The sequence below is a fragment of the Plectrocnemia conspersa genome, unplaced genomic scaffold (assembly GCF_051122295.1).
Source record: "Plectrocnemia conspersa isolate PC_06_02 unplaced genomic scaffold, ASM5112229v1 ptg000001l, whole genome shotgun sequence".
Taxonomy (NCBI): domain Eukaryota; kingdom Metazoa; phylum Arthropoda; class Insecta; order Trichoptera; family Polycentropodidae; genus Plectrocnemia; species Plectrocnemia conspersa.
This window is the reverse complement of record NW_028277165.1, coordinates 26655957-26678993: the sequence shown is the minus strand read 5'-3', so window position 1 is coordinate 26678993 and position 23037 is coordinate 26655957. Positions and strand designations below refer to the sequence as shown.

Below are 23037 nucleotides of genomic sequence, written 5' to 3'. Positions count from 1 at the left end.
GCGCAGAAATGTTGGCGATATTATTAAAACGGAATAAGTTGTTAAGCGCACTCCATTAGAGTCAAACGGTCTTGCTCATATTCCCGTTCTTCCGAGACGATCCAGTCGACTTACTTCTGCCCAGCAAAAATATCAATCGAGTGTCACGTAAGGATAGAATGGAGTAACTCTGCCATGAAATTGATCACCAAAGTGATTTAATTCAAGCCAATTCCGATGATGTGATTCGACACCTTGGTAAGCGACAGCATCCGATCGAATCAATTATTAAAACAACAAAAGTCGAACATCATCGTTTCACAATTGTGTCCGTCCGGTGGGTGGTATATTTATTACGATTTGTTTTTACGGTTAGGTTAAGCAATATACATGTCCATCACTGTAATTGAATGCATCGAGTGCAACTACTCGCTGGCTCGAAGTGCAATTCATTTCTGATTTGCCCGGGGACGCTTCCCAGAATGAATGTATACAAATATGTACCTACTGCATGTACCTTCAGGTGTACAGGTGGATCGAAAAGCGGTAACTCTTGTTTAAATTAGCAAGAAAACATGTGGAGTCATTAACACAGCATATAAAAAGTTACGTGAATTAGTCTAAATATATATTTTATGTTTATAGAAATCTATTTTGTAAAGATTTCACAAGAATTAGTACATAATATACGCGAATCTAAATTCATAGAAATATATTGTTTACATCCTGTACCGCCTATCTAAGATTACTATCTTCCTCCTATTAATTGTCATTAAAAATCGCTTAATTCATATGCTAGCAATACATAAAATTGCAGAGTGATATTTAAAATGGTGGGACTAATAAAATTTATAGCTATCTAGTACATGTCTAATAAAAATATACGTATAGATTAATTAACGTATCTATTGCTCAATTACTGATATTTCCGCTTGACCATTGAATCCGTATTTTATTGCAAATGATACATATTTATATTCTCTCTCGGCATCCTTGTAATTTACTTATATCCGCTCTGGTTCGATATTTTCAGATCAATCAATCTCTAATAAACAATGGCCTAGTAATGTTCGAGCGCAATCGCAAATCTTAATTGCACTTCCATTAGCGCCTTTATTTGAGCTGCATTAAAATCTGATGCTGCGTCCTTAACCGTTATCTCGGTATCGTACGGGTCATCTTTAAATACCATTATGGTCTGTTAAATACATCGGCAATCAACCCGTCTCGACTGCAGATTTGTATCTGAAAGATTATTGTGCGAGTCGATCGTTTTTCCTGCCCCGTCTGGTTTGTTTGTCGTGTGATCCGAGATGTGGAAGTAGCTGATGAGAAATATAGAAATTAGCAATTAGTCACGTCGATTCTGCCATTGTTACTGCTCTGTGGGAACGTTTCTGGTCGATTTAAATATTACGTAATTTATTTATCTCATATATTACGCTTTTATACGACGATAAAATTACATGCGAACGGTTTTATTAATCCTGTATGCGAAAATTAAAATTTGATCGTTAAAGCTTGTACCGGTTAAAATAAACGTTCATTCTTTAAAAATATGTACTTATCGATGATAAAGCATTTAGATTTTAATTATTGATTAGTCGTTTATTACAAGATTGCAAATGTATTGATTTACTAAGGCGTAGAGTTAAATTTTTTTTTTAAATGAATATAATTAAATAATATGTATACATTTTTTTTGTCCTAAATATACAGTATGTACGCTTCACGCTTAATTAAAGGAATTGAGGAATAATTGTACAAACTATGCAATTTATAAAAAATATTCCTTACTTAATACCAGACTTAAATTTTTTAATCACTTTACAAAACAATATTTTTTCTGCTTCTGCTACTTTATTTTAAACATTTTAGTTTGATTTTAATATTGACATAGCATTGTTATTATGTATGTATGTATATATATTAAAGATAATTGAATATAATACATAATTAGGTTAGCAACTAAAATTTCTATAAAGTGCAAAAATTTTAATTCTACTTTGAAGTATAAATGCCTTAATGATACTTTAACAAATCGTACATTTTTAACATATCAAATGGTTATAAAAAAAAGTCTTAAAAAAATTCATAGCCACTGGTGTTAAAAGCTCTGCTAATAAATATATAGTAAGAGTCATGGCTCTAGAAGTCTTCCTTGAGGTACTCCAGATAATATCTCAATATTATTTTCATCCAACGTATTTCGATATGAATATATCTGATTACGATGCTAACGTTTTTAATCTACGACCTGAGATAATAGTCTGAATATTTTGCATTCTTCACGCACGTTGGCTATATCAAACAACGCGATTGTATCACATAAGTAACAACATCATCGTCTATCCCAGCACTTAACTTGAGCAATTATAATCTAAGGCGCTTCGTCAGATTTGCCTCTTTCTTTGCGTCATTCCTTCGAATAACTCATGAGAAACTAACTCAATTTCGTAAAAGTTTATCGGAGCAATTTATCTTGGCAAACAATGGCTTCCGAAAAACGTATAAAATTATAACTAAACGCCAGTCATCTCTTGCGGATTGCATTCGTTAGAGATGCATCTTTATTTGATTATGTTATTTAGATAATCGTGGGATTTTTTATTTGATGATAGTCTCGTTTGATCGCACAATCACGACTTGTTGCGTTTTGATGATGAGATTAAAGTGGTAATTGCGTGAAATAATATCAGGTTGTCTCGTAGGTTTGATTTTCGACATGTGGTACTCGTGAGATATTAATATAAATCATCTTACGTTCCTTTGAAGTTGTAATTTCACCGATGGGATAATTTAAAAACTGCATAAAATTGCATTTTAATATGTAATATCATTAATGGTACTCATTGAAATATATTAAGACAAATCTGATTTTAAAATCTAAATTGGTTCAGATTCTATAAAATATTAAATAAATCTGTCTTGAAAATAAATATTATTTTTAATGTAGTATTAAAAAATACATCCCCTAAATTATATTACAATATCTCTTCTATGTGTATTTGAGTAATTATTTACAACATTATATGTTAGCTAGATATTCCTGACATAATCTTAATGATCATATTTTTATTATTACCTTGCCCAATTGTATCTTATTCAATTTATTTGGATTTAAATTTGCTATACAATCCTTACTGTCATCGATGAGTTGGAACAACATCAATTTTGAAGGTTCTGAAGAGATTGCAGATGGATTTGCTAGGTATTTTCAAACCGTATACCATAATGATGGGTCTCATTTAGAGTTTAATTCTAATTACGATGAGACTCATCGTTCATGGTCATCTTTGTTATCAATCAAAACCTTTAGTTTGGTTGATATGGAATATGGATTTAGCAGACTAAAGTCCATTTTTACCTCGGGACCAGATTTTATTCCAGACTACATTCTGAAAGGATGCAAGTCTGGTATTTTACAGCCTCTAAAATTTATATTTAATTTAATTTTGAGATCCTCTTGTTTTCCAGAATTGTGGAAATGTTCAAAAGTCACTCCGATTCATAAAAAGGGTCCCAAATCTCAGATTGACAATTACAGCCCAATAGCTTTGATCTCATCACCTGCAAAATTATTTGAAATTGTTTTGCATAAATACATTTTTAATCATTGCAGGTGTATGCTTCTCGACCAACAACAGGGTTTCCGTAAATCTCGATCAACTGTCACTAATCTAATGGTTTTGTCTAACTATCTTAAAAAAGTTATCTAATTTCGGGCTTTCTGAAGATCTCATAAATCTATTCTCAAATTACTTGACCAATAGATATCAATTCGTCAAGTATAATAACTCTTTTTCAGAACGATATACGACCCCTACTGGAGTACCTCAAGGATCCAATTTGGGTCCATTGTTGTTTTTATTGTTCATTAATGACATAGAAACAGCAATAGAGCATTCAGATTTTGTATTATATGCAGATGACTTGAAAATTTACAAGAAAATGCATTCGATTTCTGATTCCCTCGACCCACAGGAGGATCTCAACTCTATATGGAAATGGGCTTGCTATAACCAATTGCCTTTCAGTGTAAAGAAATGTCACACAATTTCATTTTCAAGGTCGTTAACGCCGGCAAAATATTCATACCATCTAGGCGGATATTTTCTGGAAAGGTTTTCTTCAACTAAGGATTTAGGAGTGACTTTCGAAGAACGTTGGAAATTTAGCCAGCACATTGCAGAGACTCATAGCAAATCCTTAAAAATGCTCGGTTTTATCTTGAGAAATGCGCGTTACTTCAGGAATACTTTAGTATTGCGCACTCTTTATGATACTCTAGTCCGCAGCATACTAGAAACTAGCTCCATCATTTGGATACCAGGCGTAATGAATCAATGTAATGAATTGAAGCTGGAAAAAGTATAACGTAAATTTCTTCGATATTTATACTTGAAGGAATACGGGTATTATCCGTTCTTGTTTCCCAGTGCTTTTATTTTGGGAGCCCTGTGATAAGTTTCTTTGTTGACTCGCAGAAGTGTTTATGTAATTAAACACTTCTGGAAATTGCTCAAGGGCATCGTAGACAATCCTTCAGTGCTCGAGCAGCTTCAAATGTGGGCTCCTGAAGGTGGTTATAGTTCTCGGTCGCGTCCACTATTCTTGCCTGTAAAGTCTAGAACTGAAGCACTTGCCAACTCTTCTCTGGCCAAGGCTATTCATCTGCTCAATTCTGTCCATAGAAATATTGACATTTTCTCTTGCACATATGGAGTTTTGGTTCAGTTCGTATGGGACAATGCACACCTGTTGAGGTGATTTGTGTCTGTTATTTTGTCTTGTTTATATTTGTATGTATTATGATGTATTTGTACTTTTGACTATCGTGACGCATTTGGTTTGCCTGTCAGGTCACGATGGTTATAATTTTAATAAATAAATAAATGTTATGTTCGATAAAATATACTAAACTAATTGTCCATCGAGACATAGCAATGTCACTACTAATTATTCGAAAGCTTTTGCGTAAACACGTAGGATTTCTTTGTGTTGAACATTTTTTTACCAACGGTACTGCTTTCCCGATAGAAACCAAAACGCATTAATTTTACGACCCTACGAACGATGCGAACGACGCAAATCGTCATGAGATCGATGATTCCTATAACCGTTCTTTTCGCTCTTGTTGTAGTACAGAGTAAGAAAATATCAATTTCGTTTTATATTGCGCACTTTCAATGCATTGGAGCAATTTCCGCGTTCCCATAGTAAGTCTCAATCGTTTTCTCACGGTGCTATAAAAAAAAATGTGTGATTTTTGACCAATTTTACATATTACATTATCACAGTCAAAGTTCAACAATCTCGTGGTCTAGAAACTGAACTCTCGGTTATAATTATTGCGCACGCAAAAAATCCTTTTTTTTTGTCTACATCTAGCAGATGCTATTCGATGCTTCTTTTAATATTTAAGGATAATTGCTAGTTAGGCGTTGCTCGGGTTATTTTCAGAGATTCAAATAAAATCGTTCCATATCAAGGTTCCATCGAAAAATGTTACTTAATACTCGTTAATCCGAATCTTAACGGCCCTTTCCTGTCATAACCGCGGTTCCGACAATCGATTATAACTTTGAAGATAGTTATCAAAGCGCTTCTTTTTTTTTGTATCTGACTACTTCGTCAGTTAATATGACGGCTCTTGATCGGAATTGTGCATACAGTGATGTTAACAATGGAAAATAAATACGTAATAGTTAACATAATAGGGAAAAAATATAATACAATCGTGAGAAAGTTTTATGTGATGTATTGCGTGCTGAATTGCGCAATATTCTGATATGAATCATTCAAATCACCTTCCCTGTGGGATTCGCGATCTTTCAGTCACTGGTATATTCTCATTTATGTTGTATATTGTGTAACGTAAACACAATTAAAAATTAATAATTCTATAATGATTTCATTGATGTGTATGTGACAAAAAAATAATATATTAGCCCAATTAATCGTATTTGTAGATGTGTATATTGAAGTAGAGTTATATTATTATTTAGAAGGGGAAAAAAACGCTTTTTTTGAGTAATTAATTAACATATAAGTAGTAAAAATATTACTTTTAAGCCACTTCCAATTAAATTTTATTCGTTATTTGCAACTAACTGCTTCTTTTAAATGATATTTGTTCTAAATTGCTATTAATATTAATTAAAGTCGTAAAACTATTTAATAAAATTGTTATTTCTAATTGCTTATTCAAATTAATCGATAAAACCCGTTGGTTTTATCTGATAAACTCTTTTAACTACGAATATAAAAAATTGCATTGAACAGTAACATTTTATTCACAAACCTATAAAAGTCTGAAGGTGAATTTATACTCTGTTCCATTTGTATTAATGAAGCAATCGCCTTGCAAACATTCTTTACAGTCTTTTGATACTGAAGAGCATCTTGACATGAAAGCTATACGAATAAATTAACATTCGCCATAATGTCGTTGACATCCGATGACATAACGGTATAAAGATCAGAATATAATAATCTCAAACTGGTTCGTCTTAAACAAAAAAATATGACACCCAAACAATGTCCAGCTGAATTTATCTTATGCAAGTTGACCCAACGGTATAACAATAGAAAATATGCTAGGCGATGTATTCAATGCTGTCATCATAATCATCTTCTTGGGTCATTGCTCTTAAAAAATACATGATCCTTTTAATAAATTGCGGATGAATTAAAAATAAAATAATGTCCATGTAAAGTATCTGCGGCCATTAGTTATGTCTATCCAACGTAGATATATCGACTGCGAGGTTGACACACTAGACTGAATTTGAATTCAAGCTAGGGAAGTAATATATACTCGCTGTGTGTGTAAGTTGAGCTTATCTTAAAGCTCCACAATGAGCTTTATAAATTTACGTGGAAGAGTCAGAGGCGAGACGCGCTCAATAAATAAGCTTAATTTTTATAAATGCAGATCGTAGGTAGATTTATATGCCATGGAATTGATGTGCGAAAGTTAAATAGATCGATAGTAAAACTTATTTGTTTTATAATAAAATCTAATAAAATTGTATAGTATGAAACGCTGAAATACATCTGTAAAATTCAATTATTAATAATAAATCATTGACTTGATTTATGATTTCTGGCCTAAAAAAATTATATTTAGAACATATCTGAAACTTTTACTAGTAGCTCACAATACTAAATTCAGACTTATCATTGGAAAACAAAATAATCATATTTAACTCTACCAAAAAAACGACATGTTTTTATAGAGCTTAGATTTTAGATGTTACCTCCTCAAAATAACTTTCTAAATAATCTGCTTGAAAACGATGTTGTAACCAAAGTAAACTTAACCGTTTAAATATGTTAAAACTAACAAATAGATTTCATTATCATAAGCAAAATCATGACCACTAACTAAAGTACTTAGGAAATAATTGCTTATTGTCCAAATTAACAAATTGCATTTAAATAAAAAATATATAATTGAAACTAGAGTTTAGTTTCAATCGATTAGCTTAATTGCTATTTTTCTCAAAAACATATATCACCGGCAATTGATTTTTAAACCCTTTAAAACAAGAGTCGTTTTTCACATATTTTTAATAATGCGCAATTTTCTTTCGCATTAATCATTTTAACACTTAAAGACACCGTTATGTCCGTGAGTCATTAGCGAAATATTGTCGAGTGGTCCTTTTGCTCCGAGAGTTCTCTTAACCAGTTCCAAAAAAATAAATCAAATAGCTCAAGAGTAAAATTGACCCCAAGTCGCAAAAAATATCTTTCCAGTTGATTTATCATAATGAATCTCAGCTATATGCAAATTTAAGATACATCTTGATTCTTACATCATCCGAACCATATTTTTAATTAACTCATCGATGTAAAATGCGAATTTGATTTCCTGTTGTAAATTATTTTTTATTTTATTCAAATCGTTCACACTTCGCACGCGAACGCTTACATTATCCTTTTTTGCAACACTATTTTATCGCAAATTATTTTTTAATGGCATCTAAAGCGATCCTCGTGACGTTGTTGTAATATATATAAAACATTTATTTTTTCCTCGGCAATTTAATGTAATTGTAGGGCGTTTAAAGGCTCTTAAAACGAATCCGACTTAATTGTGTTCCGGTTGAGGTCAAAATTTTCCAAACACGTAACATTCGTGCGTTTATCGGATTTGATGGTCTTTAATTTATTTTATTGTCTTGTAAGCGTTTTTTTTTTAGTCAAACGGTTTCGTTGAACTTTACAAATCATGAGTGTTTTTTTAACGTTATATTTATATAACGCTGTTTCGCGAGTACTTCAAATAGTATTTACCAGTGCCATGTTTTTAGTATTAATTAAATCTGAGATGCTTAGTATTCAACTTCCGTTCGTTATCGAGTCGCTCTTGAATCGATTTTAAATTATCATATAATATCAATATATAAAAAAACGATTCGAATCGATTTCTCAGCTTGATTTACGGACTCGATCTGTATGTACGTGTGTGTTTAAAAATAAATTCTGACATGCCTTAATGTCGTCCCATCGGTGTGGTCCTTAAATTGTCGTCGCAATTTACCGAATTCGGCATTAAAACGACACAACTGTAAAACCGGTTAATTCAAGTGTGCCGAACCAAAAAAATATGGACTGGTTGCTGTCAATAAATATCGACCGAAAGATGGATGATGCATCTGGAAAATCACGCGAATGTATTTATTTAGACGTATCTCACGGCTTGGATCATAAATCACGGAATTTCGTGAATAATTTGGAGATGGACAGATTGATCCGTTATGTCATTATGAAATATATGTGATATGAATTTAATATGAGCTTTTATGTTTTTATAATTTGATACCAGAACTCATTAATGAAAATGCTTTAAAATAAATATTAAAATAATAGCTATACTAAAATGAAAGCAAAAGCTAGTTTTACACATTTTTTATAGTCAGACATGACCAGAATTTCGGCAATGAATTATGTTTTATTAAATCTGAATACACTAAATTATAACTTTGATGCATTATCCGGTAATTTAAAATTATTTTGGGAATATCATATATCACCATAAATCATGAGATTTAGTGTGCAATAAAAAGAATGCCTTTACATTCCGTTATGCCATTGTGGTATGCGTATGATATAAATTAAGTTGAACCTTTTAAGGCACAGTACATCTGATTTATTTTCACCTGTTGCTTGACGCCCGTTTTTACTGTTATTTTTTTACTGTTAAACTCGTATACATTTTCGTCGGGGTGGAAGTGCGTTACTTACCGCTCGGTCGATTTCTCAGCCTTTCTGTATTCTGAAACGAAACGAAAAAAAGTATCATTAATAATGATTCGCAACGTTTGATATATTGTATGTTAATTAAACGGCAGAGGTGTGCAATTTCGCTGCGAGTAATTGCGAGTGGATCGCCGTGAAAATATTTCATAATAATACTATAATTGATTTTCAATTATGGCTCGTGTGCAGGCGAGCAGCAGAAAGGGTTTGTTGTTTATTTTTAACCGAGGGAATGAAATAAATCCTGCCATTGTACGTGCTAGAGTTTATAATGGCTCTTATGTGTGTAAATGCGAGTGCCTGCGTATAATCAACATGCGTGTATAATAAAGCATGAAATTTGCCCGTGGCGTTGAGCTCACAATTTAATTATTAGCAAATAAATTCAATCAAACGGCTGTAAAATGTTTAATGTAGAATTTCAGACCGTATTATAAAGCACTTAACCATTAATAAAAATGCGTACATTACGTAATCATTATCTTTGAATACTGAATATAATCATCCATATCCTTTATGGAACTTAAATGGATCTATTATATATGAATTTTCACTCTCACAGAGCAACAACATTGTTATGCTTCTAACACTCATATTACTTAGTAGTCTATTAAAATATTAATTTAATTTAATATTTATTATATAAAATGCATGATATTTGCATCTAAAGAAAAAACCCTTAAACAATCTACAATTATTAAATAACGATTTATTTTAGTTTTTATTATTGTATATTTTTATAGTAAAACGTAAATATTTTCCTGAATAAATAAATATTGCAGTGATGTATTAAATACACTGTTTTCTTTTAAATAGCGTATGTAAAAATTAATTGAGCACTAATATTTATATACTAAATGTTCTACATCAGTTGTAGTCTATTTTTCAAATTCAATTAAATGAACGGAAAAAATGGTCTATTTATTGATTTATTGATTTTATTAATTTATTTAGCTTAATAGCTAATCTTTACATCTAACAAATTTAGTAAACATATATAAAAAATATATAAAAAATACATAACAGAAATAAAAAATAAAAATATACAATAATAAAGACTTGATATTATAATTTATTTCTATATGTATGAAGGTGTTTTTTTATTCCATTTATGAAACCCGTTATATTTTTGCTGTTTCGGATTTCTCTTGGAAGACTATTATATAAATCAAAACCTCCGTACATAACTCCCCTAGCCGTACTCGTTTTCTTATACTTAATTATCTTTAAATTTTCTCTATTTCTAGTATTATATTTATGTACATCTTTATTTCTTATTAAATACTTATTAAAATATTCTGGTAACATATTATTTTCTAACTTATATATACATACTAAAACATTCATACTCAATATTTCTTGAACATTCAACCATTATAATCTATCAATCATACTTTTACAATTAGTTAATCTATTTTTATTTAAGATTACTCTCATTGCCCTATTTTGTAATTTTTGCAACATTTGTTTATCTAATTTATTTAACATATTTAATAGTGTTGCACAATAATTAAAATGGGGCAATATTATACTATTGTAAATTTTTTTTTGTATTTATACTTAATATATTTCTTAATCTAGATAATAAACCTATTTTTCTACTAATTTTTTTCAATATGTAATTACAATGTTCTTTAAAATTTAATTTTGTATCAACAATTACTCCTAAATATTTTATATTATCTACTATTTCTATACTAGAGTTATTTATTACATTTTTATCAATTTAAATCAAGGATTACCACAAAATAGCCACATAACAGATAGAGTTGTTTTTTTTAATATTTTTAAAATGTATTACTTAATGTTTAATGCGATGGGCAAGAATACGGGACACAATCGCGACACTTAGCAACTTTAAAAAGTGCTTCATTGAGTAAGCGCTACACCAAAACGCTCTAAGCAAAAAATCACTCTTTGAATTCTGTCTTAAAACAAGAAGTATTATGCTTCAGTTGATTTTCAGATAGAAGTATAGCTATATGTTATCCGTTGCGTTCGCCACTGCCGTTACGAGTCCAACCCTTATGAGCGGGCACCCAGCTTTTCCCAGACTAAATATTTTATTGAAGTTGCATTAGTATTTCTCCCGAGCGCTCGGGGAGACGTGCTCTCTTTTGCATTGCATGCATTGCGTATCATCCTTATCACAACGCCACCCCTCTGATCTTTGCATCAATCGCAGCCTTGCTACTCTGCTATGCATCAGTTGTGCCTCGCGCCCTACCTCAGACAGCCAGCCTGAGAGATGAGGGTTTGGGTTTTAATCTCAAGAGTGCTCCTTCGCTCTCCCACACTATCAACTGGCGCTGATGGTTTTCAGACAATAAAGCTATATTTTGGTATGTCACTAATTAGCATATCATACAAAATGCGAATTAGTAATAAATTAATAAAGTGATACGCGCTCCGCATCTTTGACGCCTTATTGTAAACTATGCATAGAACGTCACTTTGACGAAAGCATTTTTGCTTTAAACATCTCCGCCTAAACTGTAAGAGAATCTGAAAAAAATGATAACGTGGCACTGTAGCGATTGTCCATTGACATTAATTTTATATATGTATTTGTAAATCAGACTTTATGAAAATCATGTAAAACACTTTAAGCTCATCAGCATATAATAAACATTCCGAGTTCTTAATTGCCGCATGTGTGTCGTTGATAAAGAGCTAAAACAGTAAATGACCCAGATTCCTGTGCTACTCCATAATAAGCAAAATACTCATTGTAGAGATGATTTTCATAGCTCACATACTGACAGATGCGACTAACTTGAAATAAAAGCGAACCAGATTATTCGAAAAACCAAAATTATTTCACTTCTGAAAAAATAGTATATGACTTTTGGAAAGTCAGTATAGACTATATCTTTTAATATAAATTGTTGCGGTTTTTTTTATTGATAATTGAATTTACTTTACATGTCAAAAAAGACACCCATGCCACACCTTGTTTGTTCAATATTAAATATTTTATTTTACATATATAAAAAGAAGAGGAATGATGTTACTCTTAACACATGTTAAAGTATGCGTATAATGTATTATTTTTTTATATAGTAAATATGTTGTCTATATCATGTTTAGATATAATACATATGTTGCTTATGTTGATTTTTTATACTACAATTGTTAAACGACGTTTTGGTATAAATTTTAACCGTTCATTAAAGGCGTCGCATTACGCTCGCGATTAATCCCTATCTCGATAGTTACATTAAACGGTTAACGAAAACCGGAAAAACGCTCGAACGGTATCGAAAACGCAACGTTAACGGCGCTAACGTCAATACATACACACATACACACAACACCCGTTCGTTAAGCGATAACAATAAAACGAGAGACATGTCGTGTTGTTCGCGCGCGAATAACGACGCTACGGTACACATTATGGATGTTATTACAAACGTAGCGTATAAACGGCGTGAAAAGCCTGACGATTTCTGTAAAAAATATGTACACAAACATACAAGCTTATTTGGATCGCACATAATCGCAGTTATTGTGTAAGTCACGACTCGAATCGGTTAACGATATCGTTGGCTTAGAATTTGGTTATTGTTAAATTGTTTTTTTTTTTTTGAGGTTTGTTTACATAGATGCAGTAGAATCGTGCATAGTTTGTTTACGATGCCACGATTGAATAGGATTTTTTTATTGGCGTTCTAGATACTAGTTTATTGCGTTAAAACTGTTAAACGTGGTTGTAAAATATGCAAAGTCAATGGTTAAACATTTACGATTGGAGTTAAGATGCAATAAAATATATTATATTCTATGTATTTATATGCATACACTAATAGAAAAAGTGTTGGACTGTTTGTTAAAAATCTCAATTAAACATCTCCATAATGGGTCAAACATTTTTATTTCGCTGTATATTTTTTTTTTAATTTTCCTTAATTTAACTTTAGTGTTACCGGCTGTAATAAACAAACAAAATGGCATTTTAATTAATACTTTTTAGTTTAACTATAAATTATTAAACAGAAATATGACAAGAAAGTCCTCTAAATTTCTTATCGAAATATTATATATACATATCAGATTTTCCTTGCTTTAATAATAATTGATTTTACAAAGATGCTATTGAGTATGTATGTAAGAACGTATAAAAAAATACGATGTTAAGCAATATTTCATTACCTAAATATTTCGATAGGAACTCTGAGAATTATATATTAGCTTAATAATAGGCTTCTTTTAACTGCCCTTTAATTTTTTTCAAAGAGTGGTTGTGGAAAAGAATTGATTTAAATTTGTAATTGGGTTGGAGATTTTTACATATTATTATTCGAGTTAGAAAGCTGTTTTTATACGAAAAATAATGGTGACTGTTGTTCTACTAAGATTGTAAAGCTAACATAACCGCCAATAAAGATATGTAAGAAAACAGTTAAGTTAACTTAACCGACAATATTTTATTTTTATTACTTAAATGTCTATTTGTAGATGATACGGATTACTCCTTATTTATAACAAATTAGCTTAATAAAAGACTTATTTTAACTGCCCTTTAATTTCTTAAAATGAGTGATTTTGGAAAGGAATGGATTTAAATTTGTCATTGGTTTGGAAATTTTTTCATATTATTATTCGAGTTAAAAAGCTGTTTTTAATACAAAAAATTAAGCTTGTTTTGATATAACAGTAAAGCTAACACAACTTCCAATAAAGATATATGTAAAAAAGCAGTTGAGTTAACTCAACCGTTTTTTTTTGTCTAGTCAAATATTGTTCCTATTTTTTTTCAATGTCCATACAAGCCATTATATCAGAGCATCCATTTTAGAAATAACACTAAACCCTTTATACACAATCGTAATAAGTTTTTACAAATCTTTAAAATAATTCTGACTTTGCATTTTTACAGATTGTAGTTATTTTTTGTGCCTTTGTATATAGCTATTAGAGACTTATTTTAAAATATTTAAAAACCGAAAACATTAGCTAATTTTTTTTTAAATTATTTTTAGAATATTTGTCCGACTATTCGTTTATATTTTTAATAAAATATATCGAAACTTATTTCTAATTCAAATTTCTAAAAACAATATAAACCATCCAACTCTAGTATTTTTTACGATGTATCGCTGCATTGTCTACAGCAGGCATTGTCTACTAGATCTACAGTCTACAGTCAAAATAATTAAAATGTGACTATTAAGATGACTATTCGGTTCAGTGAATATTTTTTTGATCTGTTCCACCCATATTTGCAGAATTCATCAAAATTAAAATCATCAAACGAGTCCTGATCTACAACCTAATTGTGATTTTTTTGTTATGCAATTTTTTTTATCTTATAACAGCCAATGCATGTTATTGCCGAAATTTTAAAAAATACTCATACTTATGGGTTAATATTGTACAGCTTTGGACTTTCTCAATTGCTTTTATTCAATTTTCTACCTCTATTCAATCAATACGATTAATGTCTTTCTAAAATAATTTAGTATAGTATTTATTTAGCGTATTGAGTTGTATTTTCCAAAGCAGAAATAATTAAAATGAAATTTCGTACTGATTTAAACTTTTATTAACTTAATTAAAAATCAACAGTAAGTGTATGTAAACCTTTATATATTATTCAAACTGTATTTTTAGATTCTTCATAACTACTATGCGTTATTCGGACGGTAGAAAATATTGAAAATTTAGAAATTGTAATATATATGAAACAAATTAAATATATCACAACTTACAGAAAAAAACATAATGCAGAATTTGGGAAAATTATGAAAAGTTAGTTTCAAAGTTATCATTTTAGTTTATTAAACATAATTGTTTTTTTTAAGAGTTTTTTGATCAAGTCTTTGAAAAATAATAAATAATTCAGTCTTACAAAAAATAATATTATACAAATATTTTTATTATTTTCTTGTTATGAAACACAATATACAGAAAATTGTATTCCACATACTCATTTTTTAAAAACAATTTCTTTTCTGGTTGTGCAATGCTGTATTTTTGTATTAAAATGTATTGCCATTATTACTATTGTCTCGATTGCTACCACTGACCATTGAACTATATATAATTTAAGATGGTAACATCTTCACGAGAAAAAACTTAAAAAATATATCCACCCTCAATCCATAAACCATGAGTCGGGTGGTCGGCTTTCTAGCACATGGGCCTTCTTCCACACATATTTTCTATACATCATTCAGCTCGTTCAGTCCTTTGGCGAAGGACTACAACCACCTCCTTATTAGGCCGGTGTTCATCCTTTGAACTAGCCGTTGTCTCCGACATCTAAAACGGCAGAAAAACCTCACCACAAAAGCGGTTCATAGGAATTTCCGTCAGCGGCCGAGAAAAATTCGATTCATTGTTTGCTGCCGGCCAACACCAATTTTTTTCTTCTTCGTGTTCTTCCATCTCACCAATGTGGAGAATGGTGACGAAACTGCAACTAACGGTACAGCGCACGCGAGCGACGCGCGACAAATCGCCAAACGATTCGATGCTTATCGACAATCGATAGGAATGTGAGACCGTTTTTCAGTTACATAACGATTGAAATCGTTACTTGTTACTTTTTTATATTTTTTATAATCTTCTTTTTCTTTTATATAAATATTTCACGTCGCAAACGCAACGCGCGTCGAATCAACTAATCGCATTAAAACGGTGTGTCTTTCAACATTTTTTTTATTTTATTCAATGTGACAGTATTCCATAATACTAGCAATTCAACAACACAAGCACATCATACTATACATTCATAGCACTATTTCAATTAGTATAATAGTACACATACGTGAGTCAAATGTTATGACAAAATTAAATCAAAGCGGGATGACTATGTTAAACAGTTGATAGTGATAGTTATATGTATATGATTATAAAAACAGTGAAAGTGAATAGTGATGGGCTTAAGCTTTTGTGTTCTCAACTCAAGCACATTAATTTAAAAGCAATACTTTATTCAATAAATTAATTTAAACCACCCTTATTTTTAAAGACGCTAGAGAAATTATTGTCTATACCACAGATACATTATTTTTCAATCCGATTTGGTTGTTGTAAAACCATAATATTTCTCTCGTAGACTGTTTCTGTATTAATTATAATATTTAATGTATCATAAATAAAAATATTTTTTATTGGTTATTATATGTATAATCCTAAAACACGCGATGTGATTATTTCTGCTAACACGCTGTCAAAACTTGCGATAGGAATTGCGTTTGAAATGTTAATAGTGTACGTCCGTTAAGTTTTTATTTTGACACACCTGAGAAAAACTGCTAGATGATATTAAAAACCGGTGAATAATATGGTTATAATGGTGTTTGTATATAAAAAATGTGACACGCTTAACACTACTTGACCTCTGATCGCTCATTTTTGTAGCTAACTGTTTACATCGTTGAACAGTAACATATGATTTTATGCAGAAAAAGTTAATATACACATTGAGGTTATTTCAATACAAATACAACTTACTAAATTGTCATATTGACTTGAGAATTCTTGGGTCGTTGAAAGCTTACTTTCTTTTATGTATGTATGTAGTATAGATAAAATTTTGTTTAATGATAATTAGGATTGTTAATTCAGCTCATTAAAAATTATAATTGGAAAGTACTGACCATAGACAATATTGAATCTCGGAAGTGGTTTGAATAAAAGTAGCCTGTAGATCTTGTTAAAAAAATATACAATTGTGAAAAATACAAGGTCGAAATTCCGCGCCGGCCTAATGATGCGCGTAATTCGAAAACATTACGAAAATACACAATTTTTTCATCTCTCAGACATTCTCACGTTCGACATCGCCGGTAATGACATGAAGTTATAACTTTTTGACAATAATAACACTACGCTTCGTGCCATGACCACTAGCAACTTGACCGGATCGCGTGCTTAAGCCTCAGTGCCGTAAATTTTGGAGGCGGTACAGTTATGACTTGACATTGGGTAAAAGTCGGATACTACTTATCTGATATGGCGTGGGATAAACAAAATCGCCCATTGCACGGTTTAGTTTATAAATACATAGGAATGTGTGTCTATAGGATACTGTATTGTCAGCCACCCTGATTTACGGTGAACCTTGACTAATCGATCGGGCTGTGCTCCACTTGGATACGGACGTTTGGATCAATTATAGAATATTGTAATTTGTATTATGGTATAAATGAATCGGTCGTGGTTAGGTGAAGTAGTAAAAATATATAAATAAATCATTTGATTTATCTGTGAGTGTTTAAAATTAACTTGAACTATTTCATTAATGAGATTAAATATTTGCTTTACATCATTTTAATATAATTGCAACGATAAATATAGTGGGATAGTGTTTTTATCTGTAGATTCGATATTGAAAAAATTGATCTTAAGGTGATCCAATGTGCATAAAAAAATCATTAAGATTTATGGAACGTTGAATGCAACCGCGGATGGTTAACATATTGAAAAATAATCGTCAGTCCGCTAGACAAACGTGTTCTACCGTTAACGCATACTACCTGCACTTTGATCCAGTAATATTATTATAAAGTGGAAGGTAGTCTTCTAGAATTCTGTGCTTTTTCCGGTTAAAACGACTAGCGTCCGGTTAAATTTTAACCGGGCCAGCAGCGGCGGCTAAGCTATTGTCGGCCGCGCAGTTAGGGTCGCGACCCGAATTAAACCCAAGAGACCTCTCGCATTAGCCCCGTGGGGTCAAAAGGACCTCGTTCTGTCGTATCATTATATTATATATCGTGATCCAACTTTTAATTAAACGCACAGGGGATAGGTAGCCTCTCGCGAATCGATTCCGATTGCGATTACCAGCCATTGTTTATTGCGATTACGTGACGCATTAGCAGCCGAGCCGGTCACTTTTTTCTCGCACCGGTAAAACGTACAAGGACGAGTTTAAATCGACTCACGTAGTGTTCAAAAGTAGTTTATTGTCGAGTGTATCGTATCGTCATCATCGCTATTGCGAAACCCGCGGGGGAAAAGCTCTCTGCCATTAAAGTCGAATTATTTCGATTCTGCGAATTTTCACGCTTGCGGCCGTTGATCTCTTTGATCAAAAGAGGAAAATCTCGAATAGTATCAGATTTAAAAAGTCAATAAATATATTTAATGCTTGACACTTTAATGCATACATCGAATAGTAAATTGTCTAACACCATAATTGTAATCTTTACAGTATGTACAAAAACAGTTATTCAGTGATGTAAGGTTCATATATGGAACTTATTTTGATTACAGGAAAATTGTTAATGATTTATCATAAAATCTTATTAAACTCTACAATTATTTGCTATCTTAATAATGTATCATACTTAGCTAGTCATATATTGATTTATAAACACATTTTTTTGTGTGAAAATATATTACCTAATAGTGAAAATATATTAACTTTTGCTTTTTCTAATGAAGCTAGTGACTTACTTAAATGTGGCTTGTCGAATCTACTTTTAAATGCAACCGTTTTCCAACAACGTTTTCCATGTTATAAAAAATATATTATGACATCAAAAGTTATCCAACGTTTAAATTTGATGATTTGATTGTTTCTTTTATATGCTGTATATAATGGCGATCCTTATCTCTATTTTGATTGCTTCTCCTAAAAAAAAACAATATTCTATCGCAAAATTTACCAGACCGATATAAACGTGCAATTTTGGCACACACATCGAAATGAACTCGGCGCCGTATTATATAATTTCCTATTTCGTTACGTTATTAATAACGTTATGCGTGGCCGTTAAAACGTTACGTGGAATAACCGTAAGTACGTCGTAATAACCGTCGGTAATTTTTCGTTTTTTTCTCTATTTCGCTCTGTTCAACCGAAACGTCCGGCGACGATTTCGATTTTTTCTGGACCCCTTTGGAAAAGTTGTCCCGTTGATTAGTTATCAAAATTTCTTAGTATTTCATGGGTAAAAAGATCTCATATTCAAGGTAATTTTTAACGACAAATTAACATTTATTTTTTTATGGTATTTATTAAAATAAACAACATAGTTCGTAGCTGACATTAATCAGATCAATGTGCAATGGAGCTGAATGGTAACAATCATAGACGAGTCGGTTAGAGCGAACATGCTTGCTCTAACGGACATCAGATGAGGACGCAATCGTGATTTTCTGGAACCCAAAACTGGTTTGATTGTCAAAAATACTTAGCGACATACAACTTCATGTAAGAAATGAGCGAATCGTATCCCAACGCTCATATAAAAATGTGCTATAAAAATGATATCTTAAGAACCTTTCCTGAACTTTTTTTATTAGGGCGAGTATTTAGTTATTCGGAAATTATAATTTATTGATCCTGATTCAAGAATGTTGCGAACTAAAGTGTCATAGAAGGCACAAATTACTGACGGATCATCAAAGTAAAATCGTTTCTCATAATTTTCGCTAACGTCGTTTACGTGTAGAGAGAAGCTACACTTTCTCTCAAAAGTAATTCCGAGATCTTTAGTGAAAGTTTCTCTATCCAAAACGTTCTTGCCGAGATTGTAGAAATAATCTGATGGCGAACGAGATTGAGAAAATGAGACAATACTTCACTTTTCAACACTAAAGGGCAGATAATTGAGAGGAAAAATCCACAGCTGATCAAAAGCATTAAAATAATTTTAAATATTCTGGATACAGTAGAAAACTAGATTTGTAACTGACGTATTTATGTCATTGTTAAATAACGAGAAGAGCAGAGGGCTTAGATTGGATCCTTGAGGAACCCAATGGGGTGAAATATTCTTTCGACATTTTACTGCCATGATCATGAAGGTTTAACATTTTTTTTTAAAGGCCTTCCCAAAAGTCGTACATTTAATTAGTTTATGTAAGGTGATTTAACGTCAAGCGCCTTCTGTAGATCCAAAAAACAGTAAATTATTTGGAGTTTTTGCATCTGAAATCGCTATAGACTTTTATTATAAGCAAAGTAATACATACTATAAAATAACGAACTATATTATAGACGACAAGAAACGTCGTTATACTAGATTGTATGATAGTAAGCAAGTGGTTATTTTAAAATTAAAGGTGAATATATTTATAATATTATGTATTTATTTAGTCAACTTTAGATATAGATTTCCTATTTGCTTAATCACTTGATAATTTATGGTATTCCATGACTGCATTTGCTCATCTTCCGGCGCCAAGTTATTCTACAGTCACAGTCGTAAATCGTTGCATAGATCGTTACGTTACGCCTCGTTCGTGTTTATATCATATAACGATATAAATATAAATTATTACGTAATATATACGTACCATTTAACGTTTGCCACTGTCGATTTGTGGCTCGATAATCGTCGATACCGTCAGACCACAGCGTCAATTGTGCGTCAAGTGTGCTCATTTTTTGATCTTTACACTATTGCAACACGCCAATGATTTTTTCGAAAAATAAATAAAATTTAAACGTTTGAGAATATCCGATTTTGCCATCGCGAAAGCCACGTACGTACATCGCTCTCGACAACTGCTCCAATCAATTCACCAAAAAAATAAATTGAAATGACATCGTCCGTTTTTTTTCATCACTGTTGTTAATCTTGCATCTTGAAACGCGACACGTATGCCGTACGCTTCGCCATTCTTCGATTTTTTTAATTTCACCTACACGACGTGTGAGGTCAAAAAACTCGGACCCTAAAAAAGCCTAAGAGGATACGCCCTTATTGAATTTTTATTGCCCATATAAAAGCGCGTCTCTAAAAGTCTTGTGGGTAATGCAAGACTTCTTGGGCGGTTAGCTTGATGGATTGTACGGACAAATTTTAAATTGCTCACGTCTCGGACAATTTCATAACGGCCGTGGAAGTGCACGCGAGAAATGATTGATAATTTCATTTTAAGACATAAAAATAAATCTTGCGTGGTTTTTGTAATGTCACAATGGCCCGAGGACGTCTCCCTGCGGTGTTCCATAAATATTGCTTAATCTTTTACTATGTTTTTTAGTTCAATAGCTATCGAATATGTTGATATATATAATATAATATATTTTTAAACATACTTTAGATCAATTTATTACTAATTAATTACTAAACATAATAGCAATACTAAATTTGACTTTTAAAATATATATTAAAAAATGAAAAAAAATATTTTTTCCATAATTATAAATTTAAATATAAATTTTCACAAAAGATGTTTATAATAAATTGGTTTTAAGTTGTGCTACTAAAACGCAAGCGTATAAAGTAAAAAATAGGGACAGATAATAAAAACATGATTTATGCACTAATGGTTTTAAAATATTTTTTATTTATTTGAGATAAAAACATTGCATACAGATAATTTATCAATATATGACGTATTTAATAGTCAATGTCGCAATATTAATATTTTTATTATCATTACCGATATTGGATAATTAGGTGGTAAATGTTTATTTATTAATTTTAAGTGTTGGCTGCCCTATTTTTTTTAATTTAAGTTTTAACGATCAGTTTTTAAAGTAAAGTTTTAATAAATTTACATTCTGATTTAAAAAAAAATAGGCCATCAAATTTACAATGGCAGTATTTTTACCAAATGAACAATTTATATAAATTTCTTTGAAAAAATGCTAACTTTGACCACTAAAAATATTTGTGAATTAGATATCAGTGAGAAATTTATTAGTTATTACTCAAAAAACTAAGTCCTATAATATTGGCAATAAATCATACGAATGTATGTTTCTGTCAATGTCAATACCTTTCGTCTTGCGAAAATGGAAAATATTCAATTTAATTGTAATACTTAGGTGTCAGAACATGAACGACGTTTAAGACCGTCCGTCGCTCAGACTCATCTAGTGACGGGAAACAATACGTCCCTAGGACAAATTTATAGTCTGCGTTTACAGTTATCACTTCTCTCTCGTGACCAGCGCTAATTATACAATATTTCATCGGCAGTGACGCAAACTGTCAAAACTGTGTAGCGGTCGTCATAGAAAATGCGGTTGGACATGTGGGCGTTCAAAGGCTAGCCTCTTCGGCGACTACCATTCGCTTCTTGCGAACGCTTTTTTGTCTATTTAAAAATTTGCATAATACGTCATGAATGAGACTATTGACAGGAGCCATACGTGCGGAATTCCGGTGAACTGACAGTTTTTTGTGCGGATTTGCCAGACGTATTGATGATATTTCTTGTTCTCAACAAATGCTCTTTTTTGTGTGACGAAGAATAACCGTAAAATCGTGGAAAATATAAATAAATTTTTGCTAATATTCCAGTAGCATGCTTTAATGATGCTCTGATAGATGATCCGCATATATTTTTGTATATGAAAAAATTGTAACCTGTTCTTATGAGACATTAAACAATTTGTTAGTCTGTTTACTGGCGAGTCTGAGTCGCAAATCAGCGATTCATTTTAGCCTTTACTTTATAAGATTTCTCTCCTCTTTAGGCGTTTCCTGTGTTGGAGTTTTGTTAAATCTTTCACATACTGCTTAGGATGGTTCGTCAGCATTTCTTTATATTTTATGTTTGTCTTGAAAATCTCTATGAATATGGAAAAAAACATAGGGCATCCAATATCATTCTTAATTATTGCAATATATCTGTATTAGAGTTGCTTGCATTCTTGTTCATTCATATTTTTTTATGATGAGTTTCTCCCCAGTTACCATTAACATTTTCTTGGTGCCTATTCTAAATCTACATATTTATTTATTTTAAATTAATTAAGGATTTATCAGTTAAACGCTATTTGTCACGATAGAAAAAATAAATTATTGCTATATTACGATACACAAAAAAAATTGTAGTTGAAAATAAAAAATGATCATTAAATATAAAAAT

The 23037-nt window shown here is 31.4% G+C and overlaps 2 protein-coding genes across 4 annotated transcripts in view; one reads left to right on the top strand and one right to left on the bottom strand.

Moving 5' to 3' along the window:
- Positions 1-23037, top strand: part of Atg16 (Autophagy-related 16) — a 266491-nt gene that overhangs the window by 89705 nt on the left and 153749 nt on the right. The gene's annotated exons all lie outside the window — the stretch shown is intronic.
- The window catches only part of neo (ZP and PAN domain-containing protein neyo), a 116653-nt gene that overhangs the window by 65202 nt on the left and 28414 nt on the right, over positions 1-23037 (bottom strand). Inside the window, exon 3 of the mRNA XM_088188664.1 lies at positions 9235-9265. The gene's annotated coding sequence lies outside the window, so the exon portion shown is untranslated. The remainder of the gene's footprint in view (positions 1-9234; positions 9266-23037) is intronic.